Genomic DNA, 14,246 nt, shown 5'->3' with positions numbered 1-14,246 from the left:
TTAGCTGTAGAGGTGCAGCGTCACTGGCTCATGTGGGATCCGAACCAGCGGCCCTGCCACTCAGAGCCGGCGCACCCAAGCCAACTCTTAACCAACGCGCCACTCAGCTGGCCCTGGAGGATTTTTTTAAGCCGAAATGAGACAGTAAACCAAGAGAGAAATGGACATGGGGTCCAGGAAAAAGGAGTCCAGAGAAAAGTGAAGGGAAATTCCAGAATCACAGTTGCACTTGATGCCTAGAGAGCAACAAATGCAGAATGGACGAAGGGGATAGGAGGCTCTGAGAAGAATGTCTCTAGGAAGAGATCAAAATGGAATAGAAGAGCTGTGTGTCTGATCAAGTAGGAAGACAGTATTCAGAGACTTTTAAAAACTGTGGTGCTTGAGAAGAAATACTGATAGTAACACAGAAAACCAAGTATATTTTTTAAAAAGGAAGGAATACTTGACTTAGTAGTGAATAATACTTAAGATCTTAATAAGGCAAAGATTGAGCATTGATTTAACCAATTGGAGAGAGAACTGTATTGGGAGGATGGAGGGATGGAAAATGGGAATTAGCAAGTATTGCAAAAGTACTCTCTACATCTAGGAGTAGGAAATCAATAGATAGTTATTCAAATGTAAAAATTCTATTTTTAAAAAAGGTGGTATCAGCACATTATTTAGAAATATAAAAGTAAATACCTGAACAAACAGCTAAAAGAGTGTAGGGAGGAAAAGGTGGGGAGAGGGCATTGGTGATATTCCTTTCAGCACTATTTGATTTTTTAAAACTATACATTACCTAAATAAAAATAAATAAAAAGAATCTATCATAAAGAAATAAAAGTGATAGGCAAAGAATTTTATACAAAGTCACTTAAACTACATTGCTTATAATATTGAAAAACCAAATAACCTGAATAACCAATGACATGAAACTAAATAAAATTTAAAACATACAATGAATAACATTAAATCTTATTTTCTAAGATTATGTAATGATGTGGAAAATGTCCATAATAAATGATAAAAGAAAAAAGCAAAAGGCAAAAATATACAGAATATGATCCCAATTTTGCTAAAGGGTGTTGTTGTATGTGTATGTACATAAGAAAATATAAAATAATATTATTTCTTGGACTATGGATGGTTTTTATTTCCATCTCTTTATACTGCTCTGTATTTTCCAAGTTTTTCTAAACGGAATATATTTTTATAATTATTGAAAATTATTTTTAATATTTTTTTAAGCTAGTTGGAAAAAAGGGAAAATTAGGCAGCCTAAATCACAGAGTTTGGCTCTGGATATTTATCATTAAGTTTTAGTAAAATTCTTACTTACCCAAAACTTAATACTGATTTTGTTTTTCATGAGTAGTTAAGAATAAATTTTTACTATAATAGTCTCTCCATTTTTAGAAAATTAAAAATAATCATAAAAACTTGGCACTTATAAGACCACTGAAACAACCCTGGCCTTTCTGGATTCAAATCCCTCATCCTCTCCTTCAACAAACACTATTTTGCAGCTTGTGTGGGCCTGGCCCTTTGCTAGGCTTAGAGATAGATACAAAGATGAATAACTCAGAGTCGCTGCTTACACACTACGGATTGCACTAGCTTGTATGACCATGGCCAAACTTCAAACTTTCTGGGTCCTAATTTATTAGTTTTTCTGTCTATCTATCTAAAAGGATAGAAACTGAAAAGGACTATACAGCTCTGAAATTAATGATTATGATTTCTAATTGTTAGGCATGCCAAGCGTTCCTACTTGTTAACTAGAGCAGTTTTAAATCTGTAGCTCACATAGGACCTAAACGGTGTTTCTGTTCCTAATGCTTGTTGACTAGTCACTAATACTGTAATGAGACAGAATATGAAATAAGGGGAGGGGGAGGAGAACAACTGAAATTAGCCCGAAATTGAAGAAGGTCTAAATTATATTCAGTAAAAAACTAAAGACGTAGAGCCTCTCAAGAGTATGATCTAAACACAGAGGTAATGTAACTGACAAGAGACTATTGTCCTCATCTGGATGTGAACTGGTTATGCCACTTTGAAATAAAGTAGAAAAGGGAATGACAAAATTGAGGAGTACAAACAATGAAGAGGATTGCCACTGCCCACCTTGCAGTAAAAGTAGGAAGCACTATTACTACCATGATGTGTCAAGATCCCTATTCCGGGTTATTTCTCATCCATTGGTCTCTTGCTTTGAAGGCAGTAACAAAACCAAGATCATCCCAGGAATCTACTTACTTTCCTTTCTTTCTTTCTTCCTCTCTCTCTCTCTCTCTCTCTCTCTCTCTCTCTCTCTCTCTTTCTTCTTTCTTTTTCTTTATTTCTTTCTTTCTAAAGATTTTATTGGGGAATTGGGGAAGGGGAACAGTGTTGGGGAACGGGACAGCCAAGCTGTTGTCCTTCAGTCTTAGTTGTGGAGGGCTCAGCTAGCTCAGCTCCAAGTCCAGTCGCATCCGGCCGCCCATCGGCAGCTCATAGCCGCTCAGCTCAAGGTACCACGTTCAATCTTAGTTGCGGATGGGCGTAGCTCACCATCCCATGCTGGAGTTGAACCAGTAGCCTTGCTGTTAGGAGCACATGCTCTTGCCAGCTGAGCCATCCTGCCACCTGTTGGCAGCTCAGCGGCAGCTCAGCTCAGACACAACTCACTGGCCCATGGGAATTGAACCAGCGACCCTGTTGCTCAGAGCTCGAGCTCTTAAACAACTGAGCCACTTGGCTGGCCCTCACTATCTTGATTTCAGCAAAGAAAACTAATACCCTTTATTTCTTGCTACCAGAGTTCTTCTCTTTCTTCTTGGTACTTCTAGAATACGGTTGTGTTAGGATGGCATATTCTGGTTATGGAACAGCTAATTGTGGTTTATAAGCTCCTGGAAGGCAGAGAGGGACAAAGCTTCTTTGCTTTTGCACTAACCACAGTGTCTAGCTGAGAGCCACAGTGGTAGTGATCAACCAATGTTTTTGAGTTAGTTGAAAAAGGTCACAGGAAAGTATTGAAGAAATCCACACCCCTATTTTCCTATCAAAGATTTCTTGTCATTTCCAGGAAAAATTGGTAAAAAAGTGATGTTTACAAGGAATCGGACAGCACCTGAACAGAAGGTTCCCCCATATGTGACCAATGGCTGTTGGCCAAGAGTGAGATTTTCGAGAAGTAACATCTCTGAGAACAGCCTGCCAATGGTGATGGAAAGCAGTCTAAACTTTGAGGTGGCTGTATTGGGAAGGGAGATGGAGGAGAGGCCATTTTGTGCTCTTTGGGGAAAATGTTAATGAGAAGTTTCACAAATGTCAGACTTGCCTGATTAAACGAAGGCAGCTAGGTAGATGGTTTTCATATTAATGCCATCTCTGCTAAAAGAGCAAAGAGGGAGAAGAAAAGGAGGTTTGAAAATGGAAAATAATAAACCTCAATTATTTACCAAAGAAATTATGCTTCTGCTAGCTTGGGCAATGATCAAAGAAGAGAACTGTTATCTGGCAGGCCTGGCTGCTCTACCTCCTTTCCCCTTTCAAAAAGAAAAAATTAAGCCCTGAAGCCCGGAAAGCAGATAGACCAGTGCCCTACCTAGAGTGTTTGCTGGCTATGAACTCTAAGAATCTAAGCAAGTCGAGTCATAGAGAAAGTTCTACTTTAATAGTTACTCTTAAAACTGAAAGGAAGAAAAAGTACAAGATGAAAGTCATTCAAATAGTTGATACGTTTAAGGGATTTCTTCCTTAGTTTGGGCCTATATCTTTAGAGTTTTTACAGTTTCTGCTACTTAAATTAAAGGCTAGGATTGGGCAAATGCTGTTGATGAGAGAGCTCAGCCTTCTTTCGCCCTTGTTTCTCCCCAGTCCCGCCAGCAATTGTGTCCTAATCAACCAGCATTAATACAGATACACAGAGGTATTTATTTGCTGCTGATTCTGCCTGGCTGTATTCAGGCTCGATCTCCATGTGTATTTAATAAATCACACTAGTTAGGTGGATAGGATTAGTTCCAAGTCACCTAATGACTATATCATGAACTGTAGCATTAAAGGGATTAATATTAATCTGAGCCATTGCAGTTCAGTGGGAAAGGCCAGTCTGTTCTCTAACAGGAGCTCCGGCCGGCAAAAAATCCTCAACAAGACCAGGAAGATTAATGAGGGCTTCTACATTCTGCCTGCAAATCTTCACCTACCAGGGTGTAGGGTAGTGAATCCCAGCCCAGACGAGCTCATAAATAACACACAATATCACAAGTATTTGGGGCAGCTGAGCCCCAGCAAGGGAGGGCCAGCTAGCCCTCTCCATCTTTTCCTCCTGTAACCCACACCACTGAGATGGCACAAGAATTTTACAGGCCTACACGGCGGCTGGTTTTGTTTTCTTTCACGTAAGGGCCCACACCTCGTAAATCACTTTCTTACATCAGGAGAAGAAGAGTACTAACTGCAGTTTGGACTTGTGTGTACTTAGAAGAACATGAAGCTTCTTGTTGTAGTGTCACTTCCCTAAAAATGGGAAAATAACCTGGTCTCCACAATACAAGGAGCCTGCTTTCAAGTCATGAAATCCTTCCTTTGTCCAGAGGCACAATTCCTTTTCATTAGCACCCACACTGTGCTACCCTTGCACAGGCCTCTGGAGTGCACTTTTAGAATGACTTTCTGGGTCCTAACAAAGTGAGCACTGACTAGGAAGAACTATATCCACAAGACATCATAGGAACCAGCATTTCCTTGTGCCTTGGCCCTAATTTCACCAGTAGGAGACCACCAAGATGAGCCTAGTCAAGCCTCAGGTCTCCGTAGGACAACACACATCTTTGCTTTAACTGGCTTAGGAAGCAAACTAATGGTGCCAGTGTGAGGAGCAGACAGAGAAAGCAACAGACCACAATTAAACTCAATTCACTGGAAACCTGTTTCTTCCTCAGTGACTGTAGGCAGTGGAGAAAAGCACCTGGAGCAGAGTTTCACGAGCACAGCTGTTTCTGGTGGAGAAACCAAACTGAAACAGCTGTTTCTACCTTGCAGCTTTATAGCTTCAGAGCCTAGGAACACCAAAAGTATGGGTTCACTCTAGCTAAAGACCGTTTAAACTGTACAGACCACAGTGGATCAGCCACCACGATCCTCTTGCAATGGATGAGATTGCCAACTAGAATGATTAAGCCCCTACCAACAAAGGTTACTGAACTAAAAGCTAAACTTCAATGGCATTAAAACATAAGTGAATTGAGGGCCTGGTGCCAGGTTATCCAAAGTTTATAAATGCTTGCTAAGCAACCTAAGCATAGAGCTGCTGTGGCTGCAGCTGAGAAGGAAAGCGACTCATTAAGTGTATTACACCTCAACCCCACAGTAGAGTAGGGGGCATAGAGGAATTTGACATTTTTTTAAGTTTATAAACATTCCACCATAACAAGGACCCATGTCTAAAAGTGAGGCCCACTCAAGCTCTTCATTAAGTAAAGGAGGAGCTGAGGGAATTGTTAAGGCTGGATCTGTTTTCCAGTTAAGATGCAAGGGGGAGAAAACCCTCTTTTGCTGGGAAAACACCCTGATAAATTAGGGAAAATATAAACTCTCAGTTCAACTGGAGTAGTTCATCTTTGGGGAAATTCACAGGGCACAGGAATGGCTGGTTCTACTGCCAACAAAGACTTGAATGGGAACAGAAGAAAATTAGGCTCGAATCCACAATTCATGTTTTCCTGATAGCCAGGCTGATTAGCATGAAGTTCCAAAGGGGTTGATGGGATTATGTGACAGGGGCTTTCTCATAGCCCTTACCAAACCAAAGCTCATAAGCTCCCATCAGACAACCAAACCTCACTGTTCACAAGGCAGATACATTGGAATAGCAGCATGACATCATCCTGGAGACAAAGATGGGTACAGCAACTTTTCTTGAGAGTTGCAAAAGGCTCAATTCTCTCTCTCCACCTACATTTCCTGTACCATTTCTTCACCTTCCCATCGCCTACAGTCTCTCACCTGGTTCCAAGAAGATTAACTACCCCACACATAAGAGCCCACAGCCCTCTTTCCTACCAATCAGCCCAACTTAAGGCTCAAGCCAGTAGCCTCATGACAGTTAAGGACATTAATCAGGAGTGTTACCATGCTAAGGTCATGCGTACACACCACAGCAATCTACTTAGAGCTTCAGCCTCAATACAGTGTGACTAGGAGTATTTATAGTACTTAAAAGCTCCTCTGTCTCTTGCCAGACATTCCTGTCCTTCTAACAAATAAGTTCTCAAACCGTTACAGGAAAGATGCTCCCCAGACATAAGGAACCTGTATTGCATAAGTCTATGAAAAGGAGACTTCTGTAAGCGGCAGCAAACTTTCTTGCTTCAAAACACTCTAAAAGAGAGCACCCTGCACACTGCTGAGTCCCCGGGCCGTCATGCACACAGGAACAGGGCCATCCAGCGGGAGGCATCAGGCTCCAGGAATGCTGAAGTCTACATATTTGCCATTCAACACCAAAATGGCTTTTCAAGTTCAATCAGCTATAAATGTTGCTTTGTTTTAATTTTCCACTGAACTTCCTGGAACCTATTATCCAACTGTCAGGGATGTATATTTAGCAAGAACAACATGGCCTCTGTGCCACTGCCCCACTGCTCATGTCACTTCTAATAAATAGAAAATCAACCCCTTCTGCAATTCCTACGGCATGGGGCTGATAAAGAACAGTCTTGGTGTAGAGGCCACAACTGACCAAGCCTCCATAGTTGCTTGCAAACCCCAAATCTCTCCTAGGTTAATGCTCTTGTAAGGTTTTCTAACAGTCCCAGAAAACAAACAAACCCTAGTGTTTACACTTACCAGACTACAAGCCTCTATTTTAGGGGATGCCAGTAGTAGAAATGCCCTAACAGATACCAGAAATCTAACACAGATTAATAGGAATCTCAACCAATACAGGCATAGCAAACATTAAAATATTCAATGCTAATATAACATATATTTAATAGGGAAGATTTGAAAAATCAAAATCAGGGCTAAGAAGAATAATCAGGGCAGATGTATGGCTTCAATTTCATTTCAGGAAGCCAGTTTGAAAATATAACCTCCTCTTGGTCAACAGAACATGAGGCACAACTTTTTCCACTCTGTCAAGATGCTTTTGCCTTTTCGAGCTACTGACACTTTTTACTGACATCAAACAGTAAGAATAGACTAGGCTTGAATGAGAAACATGTGCACCCTACCACTTTTCCAATTCACCACTTCTACCAACTACAAATTCACCTAAATCCCATAACTATCCACATGGCCTCTTTCTAGTTTCACAATATCGAACACAGCTCTTCAAGCCCAACAGAAAAGATAAGGCCTGTATATATTTAAAATATAGCTGGTCATATTTTCCTAAATTGTAGAAATGTAAACTAAGAATCATAAAATGAGATTTTTTTTACAACCCAGAAACAGAATAAATTAAACTAGAATTGAAGGCAATTTCTAAGCCTAACTAGCATCATTAAATTAGCTTCTGATTAAAGGTTTATGACTGCAGATCTAGAATAGAGAGAAAATTCAGGAGAACAAATATATCTCACCTTTCATTCTACAACTTATAATGAATCAAGTTCCAGTTCCACAAACAAGGACACATAAAAATCATAACTAAAAAGACCAGAAATTCTCAAAAGAAAAAAAAAGCAGCCTAATCTGAACAAAATAGTGTACCAGAGCTGTTTCTCAGCCATGGAAGATGGTCAAACAATATTTTACTTATGAATGAGGATAGTGAGGCAAAGCTAAGAAAAGCCACAAATTGAGCCGCCTGAAGAGAAAAAGCAAGCTTCACATTTACAACCTCTGAAGCTTGACTGTAACCGAGGGAAATCAGTCTTATCAAGGGAAATAGGAGACCTCTTGCCATTTTATTTTAGTGATCTTACACTCATTTCCCCAAACACCATCTTATCAGTATTGATGACCAAAATAATATATACCCTTGCATCCAAAGATTTAACATTTACTATTTTCAACTATTTAAGAGTGACTCTAAAGATCCAAGACAAACTATAATTAATAACTTTTCTGAGACAAAAGTTTGAATGCTGCTCTAAAGCTAATTTGTAGCAGTAAGTTATTCAGCTAGTGAGTGAGCCTGGCTGATTGCTCAGCATCTGCCAATTGAAGCCTTTCCTCCCCATTTTAGGAAACTGTTAAGTTAATATAATAACATCATGAAATGTACAGCTCAACGAATTTTTACAAACGTAACCACCCATGTAACCAGCACACAGATCAAGATACAGAACACTACCAGGACCCAGAAGTCCCTACACTTCTTCCAGTCACAATCCCTCCAAAGTAACCATTATCTAGACTTCTAATACCACTGATTTGCTCTGCAAAATAATTGCAAAGCATCTCTTTATAAATGGTATCATGTATTGTAGTATGGATTCCTTTGTGCTTGGCTCCCTTTGTTCAATATTACACTAGAAAAATTCATTTGTGTTGTAATATGTTGTCGTTCACCAATTATCCTTGCTGTATAGTATTACATTGTGAGAATATACCAAATATTACTTACCTATTTTATTTCTGATGGACATTTGGGTAGTTTCCCCCTTTTATACTTCTATGAACAACAGTCCTATATACATCTTTTGATGAATGTATGTACGAATTCCCACTGTACGAATGTACAAATCACTAGATATGGAATTGCTGGCTCACAGGGTATGGGCGTAATGGCTCATTTTAGTCATCCTGCTCTATGTATAGTAGTATTCCATTGTGGCTTTGAATTTCTCTAATGACTAAAGTTGAGCACTTTGTCTTATGTTTACTGACTACTCAGATATCCTCTTTTGTGAGTTATCTGTTCAAATCTTTTGCCCATTTTTTTGTTAGAAAATCTGCCTTTTTCTTATTGATTTATACAAGTTCTTATAGTAGCTTTTTTGTTTGCCAAGTTTGGTGATTTGTAGTATCATTAGAAATACTTCTCTCAAAAATCAGAAGTGTATGGTCTTTCATACATGTCTCTATCATCCTCTGGATAAAATTCAAGTCCAACTAAGCTCATGTTCCGATTTTTATCTAGCAGTTCCAATCTCTGATTCTTATCATCCTGAGGCCCTTGGCATATAATAATAGCAGGAAGCACTAAAGTGTCAGGTCCCAATAAGAGCTGCAAATCATCTTCCCAATATAACAGGGATAAAGTGTGGGGAAAGAGGAAGAGGAGAAAGCAATATTTTTCCTGGGATGAAAGCCCCTACAGCATACAGGCCTGATTAGTAAATGGAAATTCTAGATAGCCTCTGAATAGAATCCTTTTCCACCTTTCAAATAATTTACAGCTTAATGTCAGCTAAACTTAGTAACTTCTCCCATTTGTCCACGGCAAGGAGATTCTTGGCTGGCTTTCCATGGTCATTACAGGCCTTCTCATAGATCTCTGAAATATGATGTGGCCATCAAAATGTCAGCACTTACCTGCTGCCCACACTCTGGACATATGGTCCAGCTCTCAGGTCAGTGACTGATAACATGAGGAAACAAGATTAGCTTCAGATATGATTCAAGAATAAACACCTAGTGATTCCCATGTTCTTGATAAAATAAATTAATAATGATAATGATGGCCAACTCCTTGACCACATAAGAACTATCTAAAGTAACAGTATCTCCCAGAGCAATCGCATAAGGGTGGAAGAGGCAGCATTGATACATAGGAGCATCGAAACAGCAAAACAGCAGTAATTCTGCTGATGAATTCCCGTGCTCAGAAACCTTCGATGATTTTCCAATTTTAACTGAATTAAGGAGAATAATAGAATTTTAGAGCCACAAGACAAACAAGTACTCATCCAGCCCATTTCCCCATTCCTTTTGTATGTGTGAGTGTACGTACTAAAACTCAAATTATTAAGTCACTTACCCAAGATCACACACATAATTATGACAAAAGCCAGTATATCTCAAGTTAGGTATCTTTTCCAGTTAGGTATCTACCGTGTTTCCTGAAAATAAGACCTAACTGGAAAATAAGCCCTAGCATGATTTTTCAGGATGCTTGCAATATAAGCCCTACCCCAAACATAAACTCCAGTTAAAATCGTCAGCCAGACATAACTGTTGGAATAAATGTAGATTTTTGTACATGAATAAATGAATAAATGTAGATTGTTGGAGCAAAAATTAACATAAGACCTGGTCTTATTTTTCAGGGAAACACGGTATCAGATTTCCAGTTAGGTATCTTTTCATTGTACCTAGTGGCCTTCCTCAGTTGGCAGTTAAGGACCCCCATAACATGAATCCAACCTACCTACTATCCTTTTCTCCTGCTTGATTCCTTGCTCTTTCCCAAACCCAGGACTTCCCCAAACCTCCATCCTTTTGGCAGGAAGGCTCACCTTTTACTCTTTACCTGTCCAGAACAGTACCTGACACTCATTAAATGTAATTATTTTTGTCTTCCACAAAGCACCCAAAAGTGTCTGGCATACAGAAGACATTAAATAAAAATTTATTGAAATGACCTTTAGAAGAGAAACACAGTTGAAAGGACTTCAACTTCTATAGCTAGGAGATAGATATTGTCCATAATTAGAAGTGGAGTGGTACCTCTTAGCACTATTTCACTGAGGTGACCAAGTTTAAAGCTAACACTTCCTCAGTCTTGTGGAACCAAGAATGTCAATTAGAAAGAAGGAAGTCTTAACACCAGAGTTGAAAGGAAACTGGGGATCACTGGATAGCTCCATCATTTTACAGGTGAAAGAAAACGAAGCACAGAAAGGTAAAGTTCCTTGCCCAAGTTCAGAGATTTAGAATATAATAGGTCTCTTTCAGATGCTGATGAGATAAGAATCTCCCCCAGAAAAGTGTGTGTGTATACACACACACATACACAATTTCACATATAATTTCAGGGTGTCTATTAATACCCTGAATTAATACCATTCCTAGACCACAGATCAGAATATCTGATTTCAAGCCTTCTTAAATCAATCTCTTGTATAAATTTTATAAATTTACTTACAACTACACAAGGAAGAACTTTCTTATACCTAATTCCAAGTTGCAGATCATGTTCTAGAATTCTAATATTCCAAGACTTAGAAGTTCCTTCTTCATTTTATTTTACCCTTCTCTGAATGTTTTTCAGACACACACACACACACACACACACACACACACACACACACACACACACACGGTGCCAAAAAAAGTATACACATTTTAAGAAACAAAAACCTGTATTAAAATTGTAATAGTATTCAATATATACTGATAACAAAAACTGAATGAATACAAATCACGTTTGACTTCTGCAATTACAAGAGGTGCTCAAAGTGGTTACCATCAGTGTAATTTTAATATATGTAGTTTTTTCCTTTCTTAAAATGTGTATGCATTTTTTTGGCACCCTCTGTGTGTGTATATATATATCTTAGATGCTGCAACCAGAACCACATACTTGTATAGTATTCAAGGTGTTGGCATACTATAACTTTGTTTTCAAAATCCTGTAGGATGAGGCCCATCATTGTAAGAACCTCTTTAGCAATAGAGCAAATAAGAAGCCAATGTATTCAGAAAACAGTCTACATTCCTTTTATGGATCAGAATATAGACTACAAAAGGTCAACAAATCTTAAATATAGTTTAGATTTCCCTGCTAAGTATATATTGGCTTAAACTTAAACCTCATGTACCATTTTTCTGTTTGCATATATGTTTGTAGGTATGTTATTCCTATTAGAAGAACTCAATTTTATGTGAAGATGGAGACCTCATTATATGCTTCCTAAAGGCAGTCGCTTTGGAACCAAAAAGGCCTAGATTCAAATTCCAGTTCTGGTGTGACAACGGCAAATAAACTTCTCTAAGCCTCGGTTTCCACATCTATAAAATGGAGATTTAAAAAACCCTAAGGGCCGGCCGAGTGGCTCAGTTGGTTAAGAGCTCGCTCAAGAGTTTGAGCTCTGAGCAACAGCGGTTCGAGTCCAGCCCGAGCTGAGCAGCCGCTGAGCTGCCAACAGGTAGCAGGATGGCTCAGCTAAAAAAATTTAAAAAAAAATAAAAAACCCTAACTCGGGGCTGGCCGAGTGGCTCAGTTGGTTAAGAGCTCGCTCAAGAGTTTGAGCTCTGAGCAACAGCGGTTCGATGCCCGGCCCGAGCTGACCAGCCGCTGAGCTGCCAACAGGTGGCAGGATGGCTCAGCTTAAAAAAACACACAAAAAAACCCCCACAAAAAAACCCTAACTCATAGGGTTGCTTGAAAATTAAATAAAATAATGTATATAAAACATTCAGATATGAATAAGAAAATTTTTGAAAAAGCTAGGCAGAGAGGGTACTTGCCTTGTATTTAAAAATGTACCATAGGGCCGGCCGAGTGGCTCAGTTGGTTAAGAGCTCGCTTGGGAGCACCAGCTCTGAGCAGCAGGGCCGCGGTTCGGATCCCACATTAAGGGCCAGTGGCGCTGCGCCCTCTACAGCTAAGATGATGACCAACAGCTCGACCTGGAGCTGGGCTGCTGTGAGTTGCCGGCGACGTCAAAAGCTGCAGCGGGGCTGCAGTGGGCTGCCATGAGCTACAAGAGTGGCTGGCAGCCAGCGTGAGTGGCTGGCAGTCGGCAAGAGCTGCTGTGAGCCGCAGTGAGCGGCTGACCAATGACCAGAGACCGATTGCCTCACCTAGGAAGAGCACAATGATCATACCAACATGGGCAAGTAAAGCGACGTCCTCCACAACTAGACTGAAGAACAAAACAGCAATTTGTCTACCTGTCTGTTCCCCTTCCTTGATTCCCCAACACTGTTCTCCTCCCCCAATTCCCCAATAAAATCTTAAAAAAAAACGTACCATAAAAAACAATTTTAAGGGCCGGCCGAATGGCTCAGTTGGTTAAGAGCTCGCTCAAGGGTTTGAGCTCTGAGCAACAGCGGTTCGAGTCCTGGCCCCAGCTGAGCAGCCGCTGAGCTGCCAACAGGTGGCAGGATGGCTCAACTAAAAAAATAATAATAATAAAAATAAATAAATAAATAAATAAATAAAAACAATGTTAGAATTCAGAGTACTCAGTAAAGAGTTGGATCAAATAATCATTAGGGTCCTTCACAATTTTAATGCCACACCTTAGCTTAGGGAACCCTGAGGCTGCATGGTATGAGCTGCCTGAATATACGACAAGAGAATGCTTAAAGACACCCTAATCCTTAACCTGTTCTCACTCAGGTATAGCAGCATCTGTATGGAAACACCGAGTTACCCTTTAGATAGCTGAAGCAATACAGGGTCACCAGATTATCTAAGATTTCAGGGAGGCAGTGTATGGCTTTTCTAGGAAGAATCTGTATAGATATCAAAGTCATTTTACACCAGGGACATTTATGGTCAATTGATTTTGACAAGGGTGCCAAGACCATTCAATGGGTACAGAATAGTCTTTTTAACAAATGATGGTGGGGCAACTAGATATCCACACTCAAAAGAATGAAGTTGGGCTCTTTTCCTCCCTGTCTGCTTGAGGGGGAGGGCCACCATCATGAATGACACAGTAACTATTTGGACTTGGAAGTTCATGACCAATAGACTACTTCAGCGGAAACAAATGGTCATCAACGTCCTTCACCCTATGAAAGCAACAGTACCTAAAACAAAATTCAAGAAAAACTAGACAAAACATACAAGACCACACCACATGTCATCTTTGTATTTGGATTCAGAACCCATTTTTGTGGTGGCAAGACAACTGGCTTTGACATGATTTACGATTCCTTGGATTCTGCAAAGAAAAATGAAACCAAATACAGACTTGCAAGACATGGCCTGTATGAGAAGAAAAATACCTCAAGGAAACAGTGAAAAGAACAAAGAAAGTTAGGGGGACTGCAAAGGCTAATGTTAGTGCTGGCAGAAAATGGAGTCAAGATTCATCAGTGACATTATCTGTGATGACTGTGTAGATTTTTCATGAGAGGATTAATAAGCTAAGAACTTAAAAAAAAAAGAATGAAATTGGACCTCTACCTCACACCATACACAAAAATTAATTCAAAATGGATTACTAAATTAAATGTAGGAGCTAAAACTATAAAACTCTTAGAAGAAAACATAGGTGTAAATTTTATACCAGGGTTTCTCAACCTCAACACTAATAATAGTTTGAGCCAGAAAATTATTTTTTTGTGGAAAAATATGTTTAGCAGCATCTCTCCTGGCCTCTACTCACTAGATACTAGTAGCACACCTCCCTCCCCAG

At 39.7% G+C, this 14,246-nt stretch overlaps 1 protein-coding gene and 1 pseudogene across 8 annotated transcripts in view; one reads left to right on the top strand and one right to left on the bottom strand.

Annotated features, from left to right (window-relative positions):
- The window catches only part of GBF1 (golgi brefeldin A resistant guanine nucleotide exchange factor 1), a 117,002-nt gene that overhangs the window by 50,792 nt on the left and 51,964 nt on the right, over positions 1–14,246 (bottom strand). The gene's annotated exons all lie outside the window — the stretch shown is intronic.
- LOC109379600 (40S ribosomal protein S24 pseudogene) lies at positions 13,530–13,950 on the top strand (annotated as a pseudogene).

Source organism: Hipposideros armiger, unplaced genomic scaffold, assembly GCF_001890085.2.
Source record: "Hipposideros armiger isolate ML-2016 unplaced genomic scaffold, ASM189008v1 scaffold_28, whole genome shotgun sequence".
NCBI classification, from domain to species: Eukaryota; Metazoa; Chordata; class Mammalia; order Chiroptera; family Hipposideridae; genus Hipposideros; species Hipposideros armiger.
The sequence above is the reverse complement of the archived record's forward strand: the minus strand, read 5'-3'. Positions and strand labels throughout refer to the sequence as shown.